Below are 14,372 nucleotides of genomic sequence, written 5' to 3'. Positions count from 1 at the left end.
TGGTGGAAACATTAAGCTTTGACTTATACATACAGTTGATTTGAAATATGAATAAACACAAACTACATAGAAACAAACACTGCTTTTTCTACTTTCCTTGGTGTGGAATGGGTTTAACATAGAGGATTATGACTTTCTGCCATTTTCTTTATTTAAACTACTCTTGCAAAGACAAACCTGACAATCATTTATACAGAGGGGATGTGATAATGAAAAATAGCATTTCAAGTTACTATTTTGCTCCAAAAGGATGATGATTAAGATGATGAGGTTGGTGGTACTGATGATGCTATTCATAATAATAATATTAATAATAAAAAATAATAATAATAAATAGAGAATCAGCATGTGTTGTTTCACATTGTGTATATATATATATATATATATAGTGCTTTTTAAGATTTGGTGCTAATGTGGAAAATGAATCCTTGTTTGAATCCATGTTTGTCCATATATATATATATGTTTCTCACTGTTGGATCGTTGTTTGAAATTTTTATTTATTCTTAACATCACTTGCTCCCTCTTGTGGAAGACCTTTTTTCTTGGATTTTAAAACCATATTTTCAGTATAATGGTTTACTAAAATGAGTACACAGACAGTACAGTAGTTGTTGCCCGGTCGCAGAAGGCATACCAATATTCATATTACATTTTAAAGATTTTAGGAGGAAGCTTTTCACAGCCCACACTATACAGAGGATTCTCTTCAACTATAAATCCTATGGTATTATTTTGTCTTTAAAAAAAACAACCCAGGCAGTCACGAATTGATTTGATCAATTTTCAGATAATATTCGGTTCTCATAGTTACACATTTTGAATCTCATAGTTTGCAAGAAATTACAACAGAAACACATCTGTCATTTTTCTTTCTTTTTTTTTGTTATTAATGTCAAACTGGGCCTAGGAGTCAACTGTTTCTTTAGCTCGAAATGCTAAATACATTTTATAAATCCCCTAAGGGACATATTATAGGGGCTTATTAAAAGTTTCGGTTTTATTGGCTTTTATTTATGGCTTCAGGGGGAATACACTGCATCAGTCTCATAAGAAGGCAATAATGTATCCTGTTTTCATAGGGTTCATTGTTAAATTTAAAATTTAAATAAGTGTTGATATGCACACAGGATGCATCCGTGCATATTACTTTTGTTCAGATGTAAATGTGGAAATATTTTGAAGGTGCTTATCCTACCCTCCTGCCCACCCCCATGTCATTTGCAAAGAACAATGAAAGAATGAGAGTTGTACATTTTCACAGATTGCTAATGTCGCCCTGCACACTACAAAACAGAGCTCATTAAGGTGTGGGGAGGTGAAATGTTGGCAATTATGAGCTATGCACAATATACAAATCAACATTTGACTATAACTGAACATTGCTGGACTGTTTAGAAATTCAGTCAGAATACAATTGAATCTCTTGGGACCAGAAGGAATTCAAACAAATGTGTTCGGTTTTGTGCGTGTGCGTGTGTGTGTGTGTGTGTGTGTGTGTGTGTGTGTGTGTGTGTGTGTGTGTGTGTGTTTTGCATGTTCCTATAGGAGGCTAAATTAACAGACAGCAGTGTAAAATTTAGCCTTTTCTCTAAAAACATTTCTTACAGGCATCATGTGATCTTTTGTTTATAATTATGTGTACCTGATTCCTGTCCAATATGCACAACAGATCAATAAAGACCAAATGCCTTTAAGGGGCATCAAATAATTCCTTACTTGTTTGCTTGTGGCTCTTCTTTTTCTAATTTCACTTCTTTTCAACATGTTTATTGAGTCAGTTACACAAGGCATCTGATGCTACATGAATAGATTTAACTAGTACCTACATGTCTTGATAAAATTCACACATTTTACATGTTAAGCAGAAAGACCTTGACCACTTTATATGTGTCACACTGGGACCAAGGAACATTTGGTCTAAAGGCACAAGGCAAGGACACAACCTAGATTAGACACTAGCTTATTAAACTGGATCACATTTGCACATAAGATTTTTAAGTCTACTATCCACCCTTTTTTTTTTTTTTTTTTTTTACAGTGGGTGGAAACTGTAGGAAATCCATGCAGAACTGTGTAAAGCGTGTCTTGAAACTCTACACAGACAGTAACCGGAGTTTAGGTTTGTATTTAGGAGCCTGGAGCTACAGTATGAGGAGGCAACACAACCCACGTTCTTTTTAGAAAATAAATTGTATAACCACAGGATATGATTTTGCTGTTGTGGACAGCATGACACCACACACCTTTTTATTATTAAATGCTACAGATTGAGTTGTTGGCTAAATCTCTTTTAATGTACTGCTGCAACACTGTGCTTTCATGCTGTGTATTGCATAAGAACACTAACAAGTTATTGTGTGTTACTGTTACTTGTGTGATATGGCATGAATGTCACCTCAGATCTACATTATATTTGACAGGTACAAAAATGTGAGAAATGAAAGCAGAGAAATTCAGCAGCATAGACATTAAGATGCGGTATATTTGCATAATAATAGTATAGTTCAGAAGTGTAGTGTGAATAAAATACAAAAAACATTCAGACTTTTTACATAACGTGTTCTAAACAAATATGAAGATATGAATAATATGTGGTTTGGGGGTTTATTTTGTATTTTCGAAAAAAAAAAGAATAAATTGCCAGAAAGGTTTACAAGTGTCTGGTTGACAGTATGTGTGCATCAGAAAAGTTCACACAAGTCAGGGATTCTTGCTTTTATACTTTCATACTCACTAAGGACTTGACAAAGTACTGTATATGTACAGGCAGTCATAGAAATAACCTTAATATAGTTTCCTTCATTTTTAAAAAGTTCTACATATCCAGTTCCAATTTTAAATTCAAAGTTATGTTTCATCTTATGCTTTGCTGACCCTCTCCATTTTTTTCGAAAGACACATTGTATTGTTTATTAAATGTACATTATGATCCACTGGAAACATTTTATGCACACATGAAACATACATATGCTGTACACATTTACATTAATTTTTGTCTTTTAGCAGAGCAACTAACAAAAAATTATTGGCAAGCTTGCAATGGTCTTACAGTCCCTGCTCTTAATTAGTACAAGCAGTTATTGTAGAACAGAACCAACTAGACACATTTAGAGCAGTGACAACAGATAATAAATATAAGAGGATATTAATCTAAATGGAAATGGGCTTTTTTTTTTTCAAATTGGGCAAAAAACATGAGGCACTACAAAACTCTATATCCCCTGAGGGGCCTGATTAAATTATATTAACCTGCCTGTTATTGTTACAGACAGTATTGCAAGAAATCCTAAGGAAGACTAGAGTTGTAACAATGTAATTATGTAATATGGAGTAAGCGTGGAGTGGGGCCTTTCAGCAAGTCGAAATCAGAAAGTAGAGTTTTGGGACTCCTTAAGAGAATGAAATCAAAATGCTTTTCAGTTTCAACCAACCAAACAAAAATCTATCCAAATTGAACTGATAAACCTGATAGTATCCCAGAAACCTATATAGCAAATATAGCACATTTTATAGCACAAATTACAAAGTAATTCTGCTTAAAAACGTTCATTAAAAGCAAGAGATATCAAGTGAGTGGCAATGAGAAAGGACTGGGCAACACATAACTGAGGATCTTTAATTTATAATTTTTTTTAACATGTCAATGTTTTCTATTATGGAAATACTATAGCACACAATCTCCAAAGACAAAAAGTTTTGATAAGCTCACCAACATGTTTATAAGTGATAAAAGGGAGATTAGAGTAAGATGGATGAAAGTGCAGTTAGTATTTATTGAAAGATTGGCAGACAAATTCTAATCATGAGACAAAGTCAAAAACAGTGAACTGGCAATGGTCAATTTATTAGCAAATATCAGAAGCTAGACACATCTGAAATATGAAAAACAGGAAACAATCTGGAACATAGTTTAAAAAGGCTTAGCAAGTTTAGATGCATGCAACCTCCACAGTAAAACAATGTCCAGTGAAAAAGATGATTGCAATCTGGAATCCTGTCCACCAAACAAGTGACCGTGTCAGAGTTTGGTGGTAGGGTCATGATTTCAAATATCATTGCCACCGAGCTGTCACTGCTGGCCTCTGGACAAGGCCCTTAAACCTTAACTGCTTAGATGTAAACTTGTAAACACAGGATATTTATGAATATAGTACAAATGGATTTTATATGACCCATATAACACAAAAACATGTGTCCTGGACTTTCTGACTGGGAGACCTCATTCAGTCCGGAACGGGAACAGCATCGCCATCACCACCACATTGAATACTTGGGCCCCTCAGGGCTGTGTGCTCAGCCCACTGCTGTTCACTCTGCCAACTCATGACTGTGTAGCAATGCACAGCTCGAACCACATCATCAAGTTCGCCGATGACACGACCGTGGTGGTTTCATCAGCAGGAACGACAAGTCAGCATATAGAGAGGAAGTGCAACAACTAACAGCCTGGTGTAGAGCAAACAACCTGTCTCTGAACACTGACAAGAATAAAGAGATGGTTGTTGACTTTAGCAGAGCACAAAGGGGCCATTCGCTATTGAACATCAATGGATTCTTCGTGGGGATCGTCAAGAGCACCAAATTCCTTGGTGTTCATCTGGCGGAGAACTTCACCTGGTCATTTAACACCAGCTCCAGCAGCAAGAAATCCCAGCCTCATCTCTACTTCCTAAGAAGGCTGAGGAAAGCCCATCTCCATCCCTCCATCCTAACCATGTTCTACAGAGGGACCACTAAGAGCATTCTGAGCAGCTGCATCACTTTTGGTTTGGGAACTGCATCATCTTGGATCGCAAGATCCTTGCAACAAAAGCCTTTTCTTTTGTCTTGCACTGTTTGCACTAGGTTGCACACAATGCACTTAATGTGGCGAGGACAACTTACTTAGTCCTTAACTCTGTTTTCTGTTATGTGGCTCAACGTTGTGTGATATAGCTCTATGTTGTTTTATGTGGCACCAGGGTTCTGGAGAAACGTTGTATTATTTTACTGTGTACTGCGTCATATATATATATATATATATATATATATATATATATATATATATATATATATATATATATATATATATATATATACAGTATTGTTCAAAATAATAGCAGTACAATGTGACTAACCAGAATAATCCAGGTTTTCAGTATATTTTTTATTGCTACGAGGCAAACAAGTTACCAGTTGGTTCAGTAGATTCTCAGAAAACAAACAAGACCCAGCATTCATGATATGCATGCTTGTAAGGCTGTGCAATTGGGCAATTAGTTGAAAGGGGTGTGTTAAAAAAAATAGCAGTGTATGCTGTTGACTGTACAAACTCAAAACTATTTTGTACAAACATTTTTGTTTCTAGGATTTAGCAATCCTGTGAATCACTAAACTAATATTTAGTTGTATGACCACAGTTTTTTAAAACTGCTTCACATCTGTGTGGCATGGAGTCAACCAACTTGTGGCACCTCTCAACTGTTATTCCACTCCATGATTCTTTAACAACATTCCACAATTCATTTACATTTCTTGGTTTTGCTTCAGAAACAGCATTTTTTATATCATCCCACAAGTTCTCGATTGGATTAAGGTCCGGGGATTGGGCTGGCCACTCCATAACATTAATTTTGTTGGTTTGGAACCAAGACTTTGCTCGTTTACTAGTGTGTTTGTGGTCATTGTCTTGTTGAAACAACCATTTCAAGGGCATGTCCTCTTCAGCATAAGGCAACATGACCTCTTCAAGTATTTTGACATATGCAAACTGATCCATGATCCCTGGTATGCGATAAATAGGCCCAACACCATAGTAGGAGAAACATGCCCATATCATGATGCTTACACCACCATGCTTCACTGTGTACTGTGGCTTGAATTCAGAGTTTGGGGGACGTCTCACAAACTGTCTGTGGCCCTTGGACCCAAAAAGAAAAATTTTACCCTCATCAGTCCACAAAATGTTCCTCCATTTCTCTTTAGGCCAGTTGATGTGTTCTTTGGCAAATTGTATCCTCTTCTGCACATGCCTTTTTTTTAACAGAGGGACTTTGCGGGGGATTCTTGAAAATAGATTAGCTTTACACAGACGTCTTCTAACTGTCATGGTACTTACAGGTAACTCCAGACTGTCTTTGATCATCCTGGAGCTGATCATTGGCTGAGCCTTTGCCATTCTGGTTATTCTTCGATCCATTTTGATGGTTGTCTTCCGTTTTCTTCCACGTCCCTCTGGTTTTGCTCTCCATTTTAAGGCATTGGAGATCATTTTAGCTGAACAGCCTATAATTTTTTGCACCTCTTTATAGGTTTTCCCCTCGCCAATCAACTTTTTAATCAAAGTACGCTGTTCTTCTGAACAATATCTTGAACGACCCATTTTTCTCAGGCTTTCAAATGCATGTTCAACAAGTGCTGGCTTCATCCTTAAATAGGGGCCACCTGATTTACACCTGTTTTTTCACAAAATTTATGACCTCAGTGATTGAATGCCACACTGCTATTTTTTTTAACACACCCCTTTCAACTAATTGCCCAATTGCACAGCCTTACGAGCGTGCATATCATGAATGCTGGGTCTTGTTCGTTTTCTGAGAATCTACTGCACCTACTGGTAACTCGTTTGCCACGTACAATAAAAATATACTAAAAACCTGGATTATTCTGGTTAGTCACATTGTACTGCTATTATTTTGAACAATACTGTATATGGTTGAAATGACAATAAAAGCTTCTTGACTTGACTTGATTAGACATATCTGTGTTTTAAAAACAGTTTTTTTATCAGCTGAAGATTTGAATCCTTTACCAGATTAAACATCTGATGTACAACCACTTGAATGTGTCAGGATTCAGACCAAGCAAATACACATCATACCAAAACCCAATTTGTCAAGATGTATGGAGGACATGCGTAATAATCCATTAAGCACTGCACTAGTAACGGATGATGTAAGTGTGCCTGCCATGTATTACCACTGTAAAAACATAGGCATGAAGTTAGCTGTTAGTCTTCCATGCTGTACAGATTTAGAAGCAGAAATGCACTCTCTGCTGTTTTTCTCACTCTTTCGCAGCAGTGAAAGTAGCTGAAAATAATCCCCTTCTTCAATGGATTACCAATCAAACAGTTCTTAAACAGGGACCTGTCAGCTTCTAACACTCAGTATAATCCTACATCTGATCCACAGGAAAAGAGAGCCAGAAACAGGAGCACTTTCTGACTACGCTAATTATAAATGTTAGAAACTAATACTTCCACCATAAGCACACTAATTCTCGTTACTTAAAAGAGACATAAAATATGCCAGCATTAACACCATACTAAGGTCAGTGATTAGTATTATTTTTTAATCTAGACACCTGAAGAAAAAGAAATAAAGTGGTGTAAGCTATTACTGGTCTACCATACAGAACCCTCTATATTTACTGCAGTAAGAGCTTTGCATATGACATTTCATGTTTAGGGACATTGGTGAATGCAGAGTGTCAAGTGGCATTAGAGTAGGGTTCAGATAATTATTTTTTTTTACTCTGGGCTAACACACACAAACACACACACACACACACACACACACACACACACACACACGCCTAATGTCAGCTGTCTGACACTTGGGTGGAAAATAGGGAAGGACAGACATTCTTTCAAGTATCAAGGCGACCGTGGAAAAGAGCAACACAAACAGGATAAATGTGAAACTAATCCAAAATGGCAGTGACGGACATGCACACACACACACACACACACACACACACACACACACACACACACACACACACACACACACAATTTCTATTTTCCTCTATTCACCTACATAGAACACTGCACTGCAAACAGACAAAAATGCTTTAAAAAGAAAACAAATGACAGCTAAGTCATAGAAACAGCACAAGAAATAGAATCAGGATTATATTTAAACATAGAGAAGAAGAGAAAATTTGCTGCTGATTTGTCCTTCAATTTTACTGCTGCAACTCTGTGACCCGCAGAGATCAGAAATAAGTTAACAAAAATAATCTGGATGCCATGTAAACCTTTGCAGCACTTGATGTGTTAACTAAACCCCAGCTTGTCAGGATCCTTTAGCATGAAACGCAGAACACGTCGATGAACAGTAGCTTTAACCTCTGAACACTGAAGAAGCAGATTGTGAAACAAGGAAATGTGAGAATATGTCTAGAACTTCTTCATATTTTATACATCTAAAAAATGTTATTATCCCTGAGTGTCTAACCGGCTGCATTTCCAGATTTGTGTCCTGCAAATAAAGGTGCCTTCTGACAAAAAGAATGCTATTCTGACTGATCATCCTTTAACAGCACATCTGAGATCATTTTTTTAGACAGTGAGACAGTTTGATCAGTTAGGATGCAAATATTCATATATACATGTTTATGATAGGTGATAGCTCAAGTTTGAAAATGAAAATGTAAATAATATTTTTGCTTTGGAGTCTCAGGGACAAAGGGACAAGAACATGTATGCATGCGATATTTTGGCTTTAAAATGGACTAGAACCCCCCTACCTCTCAGCACTTAGCTCGCCCCCCCATTACACCATGATCCCTCTGAACTTCCACTGCTCACTAGTTTCTTCATCTTTAAGAATACAAAAAGACATGCTACCAGACTCTTCTCTGTTGTGCAGAGTTGATGCCCAAACAGCTGATTCACTAGCAGCTTTCGAACAACCTACCTCAAAGACCTACCTCATCTAGAGTTTCTTAAATTAGAAATTTAAAGATTTAAAAAACTTCAAAGCACTTTGTAAGTCGCTCTGGATGAGGACGTCTGCCAAATGCAATAAATGTAAATGTAAACAATATGACAACTATTAGTTGGCAGAGCTTATATTTCACTCGTAAAAAGGTTTCAGGTTTTATCTATGATATGTATAAAGGGTGCTGTAAACATCTACTCTGCATTCAGAAAGCATTCATTTTTCACATTTCATTATGTTGCAGCTTAAAGCAAAAATGCTTAAATTTTAAATTCTACATAATTACAGAGCAAAAAAACAGTCTTGTAAAAATATTTCAAATTTATTAGAAAGAATAAAGGATTTTGACACTTGAAATTTAACTCTGATTGGCGTCCACCTTTAGCAAATATAATTGATTGGATATGATTTGGAAAGGCACACACTAGTCTATATAAGGTCCAACTGCTCAACAATTCAAAGCCTTAACCAAGTCATAAAGCCTAAGGAACTAAGCTAAGAAAAATCATTGTGTGGATGCACAGATGTGTGGAATGCTATAAAACCTCTTCTGGATTAAAGATTCCCAGTACACAATGGACTCAAATATTCTTACATGGAATTAGATTGGAACAACCAGGACTCTTCCTAAGATAGCTGCCAGACCAAACTGAGTAACTGGGAAAAAAGGGTCTTGATTAAAGATTTTTTACATTTTTAACAATAACAATTTCATATAAGTACTTCTTCATCAGTAGATGGCACCAAAGCATACACAAATTGAGATGTAAAAAAAAAAAATATGAAAGCCTGAATCGATATAATTAATTATAAATCGCACATTTAAATGACTGGAAAAATGTTCATTGTGTGGTGTTATTGTGTGATTTAAAGTTTAAATACATTGTAAAGTCAAGTCAAGAAGCTTGTACTGTCATTTCTACTATATATTGGTGACACAGTAAAATGAGACAACGTTCTGGTGCTACATTAAACAACATAGAGCTACAACACACAACATAAAGTTGCAAACAGTGCAGACAAAAAACAGTGCAGACAGACAACACAAGACAGTGTGGGACAGATACACATAATACAAAATAGTGCTGACCAGTAAACATACTGTAAAATATGATTATACAGTAAATTATGATTAAATATAAATATAATATAAATATAATATGGGTGGTGGAATGATTGAGATGAGTAATTACTGTGTGTTGAGTTCAGGTTGTACAGTTCAGTAACACAGTTGAGTATGTGTGTGTGTGTGTGTGTGTGTGTGTGTGTGTGTGTGTGTGTGTGTGTGTGTGTGTGTGTGTGTGTGTGTGTGTGTGTGTGTTATGTACAGTTCAGTTCTGTGTGTTGAACAGTATGGATGCTTCAGAACCTCTTTCAGGCAGGAGGGTGTGTGAGGGGTGAGGCTACTGTGATGACAACTGTAGTTACTGTAGGTTTAATTATCCTCCAAATAACAACAAAATGCATTACACAAAACATCACTTTTAGCAATCAAGGGGGACCTCTGCTGATCAGAATCAGATCTCAAAGAGTACATTTTTAATACAGAGAAGTTAGAAGCACACACAAGCATAACTTGCAAATGTTTTACTATCTTGGGTTGTGTGTTAGAACACTCAAGATTTTTAAGTTGTAGGCTGTATTATACTTTTTTATGCTTTTCCACAGCTTCTTTCTGGTACTGTTTGTTTTGGGTGGTTTCTACCTACTGTCTCCTTTTCATTAAGTGTAATGCATGCTAACTTAGGATAGTTTTGATTTATATGGCTTTTTTTTAAGATTACAAACTTAATATAAATATAACTTGAATTCTACAAACTTGAAAAGTGCTAATTTAGGTATTTCAGGAAGAGGTAGGTCTTCAGTCGTCGTTTGAAGATAATCAGGGACTCTGCTGTACGGACATCTAGGGGAAGTTCATTTCACCACCTCGGTGCCAGAAGAGCAGAGAAGAGCCTTGAAGTGTACTTACCTCTCATTCTGAGAGAAGGTGGTACCAGTCGAGCAGTGCTGGAGGATCTCAGACAGCGTGGTGCAGAGCGAGATGTGATGAGGTCACTGAGGTAAGATGGTGCTAGTCTATTTTTGGCCTTGTAGGCAAGCATCAGTGTTTTGAATCTGATACGTGCAGCTACTAGAAGCCAGTGAAGGGAGCGCAGCAGTGGGGTGGTGTGGGAGAACTTGGGCAGATTGAACACTGGTCGTGCAGCTGCGTTTTGGATCATTTGCAGTGGACGAATAGCGTTCAGGGGAAGACCTGCCAGCAGAGAGTTGCAGTAGTCAAGTCTTGAAATGACAAGAGACTGAACAAGCACCTGGGCAGCCTGTATGGACAGAAATGGTTGAATCCTTCGGATGTTATAGAGAAGAAATCGACAAGAACAAGCAACATTAGCAACATGTGGGAAAAAAGTTCATTGTCCATAGTTACCCCAAGGTTACAAGCAGTGGCTAAAGGGGAGAGAAGATAGTCATGAAGTGTTATTTGGAGATCTTGACCTGGAGATGAATCACCTGGGATGACCAGCAGTTCTGTTTTGCTGGGGTTGAGTTTTAGTTGGTGAGCACTCATCCATAAAGATATGTCTGACAAGCATGCTGAGATCCCAGGGGAAGCTGTGGTATCTGATGGAGGGAAAGAAAAGATGAGTTGAGTGTCATCTGCATAGCAGTGATAAGAAAACCCATGTGAGGATATGACTTCACCAATGGAGTGGGTATAGAGGGAGAAAAGGAGGGGACCAAGTACAGAGCCTTGTGGGACACCAGTGGTGAGTCTGCATGGGGCAGATGTGGATCCCCTCCGTGTTACCTGGTATGAGCGACCTTCCAGGTAGGAAGCAAACCATTCCCATGCTGTTCCGCAGATACCAAGGCTCTTGAGGGTTGACAAAAGTGTCTTGTGGTTGACTGTGTCAAATGCTGCTGAAAGGTCCAGGAAGATAAGTACAGATGACAGCTTGGCTGACCGAGCAGCATGCAATTTCTCAGAAACAGCCAAAAGGGCCGTCTCTGTGGAATGTGCCGCTTTGAACCCAGACTGGTTCGGATCATGGAGGTTGTTCTGTAAAAGATAGACAGTGCGTTCCAGAGATTTAGAAAGAAAGGAGAGAAGTGATACCGGTCTGTAGTTTTTGATGTCTGATGGATCCAGAGCAGGTTTCTTCAAGATAGGAATGACCCTTGCTTGCTTGAAGGTAGTTGGTACATAGCCAGATGTTAATGACCCATTGATGATTGTGGAGATGGAGGGCAGGAGATCTTGCGTGATGGTCTGGAGCATAGTTGAAGGGATTGGATCCAGAGGACAGGTGGTGGGATTGCAAGATCAGATGACTTGCAGTATCTCATCTTTTGTTAAGGTTGAGAAGCTTGACAGAGACGTAGTGGATTGTTGAGTAGAGAAGAGAAGATGTTGTGAAGCTTACGAGGATCTTGTGCAAAGGCCTCAAGCTTTTCCTTGTAGAAGGAAGTTTTGGCAGAAGTCACCTCCAAGGAAAATTTGGTCAGGAGTGCACGGTAAGATGAGAGGTCTACATCAAGTTGTGATTTTTTCCACTTCCTCTCTGCAGATCTGAGTTCTCGTCGATTGCTGTGCAAAACTTCTGACAGCCACGGTGTGGGACAAGAAGTCTTCTTGGGTCTTGTAGTCAAGGGGCAAAGGAGGTCCATGGTTGAGGAATGAGATGAGAGGAAGGAGTCCGTAGCAACGTCTAAGGGTAGAGAGGAAAAGGAGTCCGGGTCAGGAAGAGATGAAAGAGTACAGGAAGTTACAGAGGAGGGAGAGATAGAGTTAAGGTTAGGACGGATAAGAGAGACATGTAAATTATTTTTAGGTTGAATAGGAAGATTGATTAAAAAGGAAACCAGGTGATGATCAGAGATTGGAAGTGGAGTGGCAGTCATGTATGTAGCTGGAGTAGGGCGGGTGAAAACCAGGTCCAGGACATTTCCCCCCTTGTGTGTTGGAGGGCAGCTGTTAAATGTCAAGGAGAAGGTATTCAGAAAAGGCAAGAGGCAAGATGACTGAAGTTTGTCGGATGGGAGGTTGAAGTCTCCAAGAACTGTCAGAGGGGTGCTGTCAGAGGGGAAAGTACTGAGGAGCGTGTCCATCTCTTCTAGGAAGTCTCCAAGGGGACCAGGAGGGCGGTAGATGACAATGATGAAAAGGTTGATTGGAGAGGTAACTGAAACTGCATGAAATTCAAACGAAGACATGGTTAAATGAGACAATGGGAGAGGTGTGAAACACCATCTCCGTGATAAAAGTAGACCTGTACCACCGCCTCTACCAGTTTCTCTTGGTGAGTGAGAGAAAGCATAGGCAGAAGACAGAGCGGCTGGTGTAGCAGTGTTCTGTGGGGATATCCAGGTCTCAGTAAGTGCCAGAAAGTCAAAGGTGTAGTGGGAAGCCAAGCCTGTGATAAAGTCAGCTTTCCTTACAGCAGACTGACAATTCCAGAGCCCACCTACCACCGCTGTTTGAGATTGAGACAACAGGGGAGGGTAGATGAGGTTACTGGCAATGTGACATCTGTTCTGTGGATGGGAACGTCTGTGTCTGTAAGAGATGACTACAGAGATGGGTTTGAGGCACATGACTGATCTCCCAGTTTGAGATTAATGTGTTTTAAAGAGTAAGAAAAAAGTACAAATAAGACTTTCTAAATAACACTAAGAGTTATGGCTTTAAGGGGGTTACCTACTTGTGGGGGCTACCTACAACCGCTACAGACTATAGTCTGTAGCGGAGCACCTTCAATATAATCCCACCAACCTCAAAACCTAAATGAATGTCATGTTTGTACTTATGTGTGTTTATACTAACGATTTACTGATTACTGCTTCATGTTTCATGTTTCTAGGTATGAGATTTGTTCCTTTATGTTTGATAGCATTTTTTGTTGTTCTTGTGTTTGCTTTGATGTTTTACATTTTTTTACAATTTCCCACACTTACATCTGCTGCCACATATACACTATAAAGAACAAGAGTTTGTGGACACATGATAATAAAATTCATATGTTTAGATGCAAATTCATATGCATCCTGAGGTTGCGCCAGCTCCAGTCACGTCCCACCTCATGAAGATTATAGACCTTTAAAGAAGTAGATGCCGACCACGCAAACATCCCAAACCATCTGGAGACGTACCAGCGCCATTTGGATCCCACTTCATGTGGAGTTTTGACATTGGACCTCTTTGAGTGGCATGGAAAAGCTGGTGTTGGATCTATGATTGATCTGTTTTATGAGTTGTCAGTAGCTCCTGGTTCTATAACCTCAAATGACTGTATAAGACTGTAGAAAGGACATTACTCATAATCTTACATTCCAGTGCTCATGTTAGTTCTCACTCTTCAGTGTTCTGTATTGTTTTAAGATTTATAATCAAACTCTTGATATCATCCAAATGAGGATGGGTTCCTCTTTTGAGTCTGGTTCCTCTCAAGGTTTCCTCCTCATAACATCTAAGGGAGTTTTTCCTTGCCTTAGTCGCCATGGCTGCTCATCAGGGATAAATACACATCGTTCACCTTAACTGTTAAATTCTGTAAAGCTGATTTGAGACAATGTCCATTGTGAAAAGCGCTATAGAAATAAACTTGACTTGACTTGATATTTGTTTTTGAACATCCTATTGCATATTTAGTCCCCATGTGC

The sequence above is a fragment of the Silurus aristotelis genome (genome assembly GCF_946808225.1).
Source record: "Silurus aristotelis genome assembly, chromosome: 11".
In the NCBI taxonomy this organism is placed as follows: Eukaryota; Metazoa; Chordata; class Actinopteri; order Siluriformes; family Siluridae; genus Silurus; species Silurus aristotelis.
Note: the sequence above shows the minus strand (reverse complement) of the source record.